The sequence below is a fragment of the Tauraco erythrolophus genome, chromosome 17, assembly GCF_009769465.1.
Source record: "Tauraco erythrolophus isolate bTauEry1 chromosome 17, bTauEry1.pri, whole genome shotgun sequence".
Classification (NCBI taxonomy): Eukaryota; Metazoa; Chordata; class Aves; order Musophagiformes; family Musophagidae; genus Tauraco; species Tauraco erythrolophus.
In genome coordinates, this window is record NC_141481.1 from 10,322,920 (window position 1) to 10,325,163 (window position 2,244).

A 2,244-nucleotide genomic window follows, 5' to 3' on the forward strand; every position below is an offset into this window, starting at 1 on the left:
AGTGGGCAGAGTCTTCTATCTTTATAAAGCAGCGTAAAGCTTGTTTTCCTGGGAGTCCCTGAAGGCTTTTTCACTGGACCTGGAAAAGAATGCGTACATCCTAGTTCCTTCCACCAGAGCTTCACAAACAGCAGCAGTAACCAAGGTAAGGGGATACACTATAAGTAAACTGGACAGTCTTCAGAACGCTGTAGACTTCTGTTCTTCCCCAGCAGACAGCAGACCAGTTTCACCCAGTCCTCTGCATGGCTGCAGCAGTGCCAAATCCTAGCACAGGGTGAGCTCTGTGGCCCTGGTGAGTTCAAACGCTGGTTATCCATTCTGCAGCCCTCCTACAACTGGTTTCTGAGAAGCATGTATTGATAATGTATTTAGGCATGAAGAGTCACCTCAATGACTTCTTTTGAATCTTTTATCTGAATTTCACTGGTTTGGTAACCAATCAGTGTGACTTGTAACCAACAAGCAGCACAAGAGATGAAAAGGCAGAAAAGAAACTTGCTGTACTCCACACAAAGCAAGGTATCTTTCAGGCAACAGCACGTCTTTTAGTTACAGAACTAGTTGATAGGATTTCTTTTCTGAATAAACACCAGAAGGCAAGACTGAATGCAAAAGCCCATCACCTCTTTCAGTTCCACTAGGCTTTGGTCAAGAACACCGTTCATTCCTGATGGGATCATCCTGAATGTGTACTGAACAGGAAATTTCACACCCTACAAGTTTAAGAGTTATCTTGTTAGTATTGGCTCAGCAAAACAGTCAGAGGTAAAAGGTCTACCTGGATGGAAAGTGACAACAGGAGCACGCAGCCAAGGCCAGAAGAGCAATGCAAATACAGAAACTGCAGCAGAAATGCATTAACAATTAATTTACAAACGCCAACTTTATTTGAAAGTTCAACAATGAGGAGAAAACACATTGCAATTGCTTTAGCTTTTAAAAGATCCCAAAATAAATTACGAGACTTGCACAGTTCTAGATATGAAAAAGATCATAAAAATTAACGGTGCTTTCCTATGGCAAAATTAATCCTTTTCCATTTTGACTATATGAAAGTTGCCTGTGCAGGGATTATTTTTATAGCTACACAAAAACCAATACAGTTTTTAGGTCTGGATGCTTCAGTAAAGATTTACAGGCGTAGGCACTTGAAGGCAAAAAGAGATCAAGAGAGGTAACATCCCACGAAAGTCAGATCTCTCTATTCACACGTGATCTCTAACTGAACACGACTGTAAACTGCAGAAGGTTTTAAGTAGGCAACGTTATTCCACACCCGTAGAAGGGCAAGGGTGCTGTTAGATTACAAAGGTTACAGTGGAGTTTAATTTTAATTCAAGACCTTGACGCCCTCACAAGGTCACCAGTGCTTTCTACAGAAGGCACATTTTTCAGAAACAGATTATGTTTGCATTGGGCCTATCTTGACAGGTTTGAACCACACTGATTTTTACTGTCTTCAGCTCCCTGTTAAGGAAAACCACCATTTATTCTGAAATTAACTTTTTTTTTTCCCATCATTGTTCCACACTTCCCAGATTTACAGGTAGATTCAGAAAGATTACCACTCAGATAGATAACCACAGAAAGAAACCTAATGTCAATTACTACTCCTTTCAATGCATTCCCTTACAGCATTAAAGGCTACTAACACTGTGGAGGTTTCTCTTTCTACTCTACCACACCAAACCTTTGATGTGCACCAGCACAGAGTTGTCTTCCAAACAAAGATACACGCTTGAAGCCCAGCTCAAGTTAAGCATCAGATTTTTGATAGCTAGGAGATAGCAGATTCAAATTTAGGAAGCTCTAGACACGTTTACATTCATCCCAGAAAACGTTTTCTCCTTTTCACCCCCAATTTCTCTCCATGCCTTTCTTTGGGTCATACCAAGATACCATCTCCCCGTTATCCCAGAACTTGTCTATTCGCAGCATTACTGCTAGTCATGAGCTCATTCAAACGCAAGTCTTTCTGCTCTGTATCTATTTCCCAGTGCTTTCATGCTGATTATTACAGCTCAGTAAAGTAAAAGAATGGGATCTTCATTATATTTGCTCTTCAGGTATTTCCTGCAGGATAACAGCTAGGTAGCTATTGCATATCAGTCTTGCTCCTGACACACTATATACTCTCCCCTTAATGTGCCAGAGTGCTCAGCTCTAGTTCCTCTCTCTGGAGGTATCCATGACATCCAAGCCACACTCACAGACTGGAAATATTATACATAAGCAACTCAG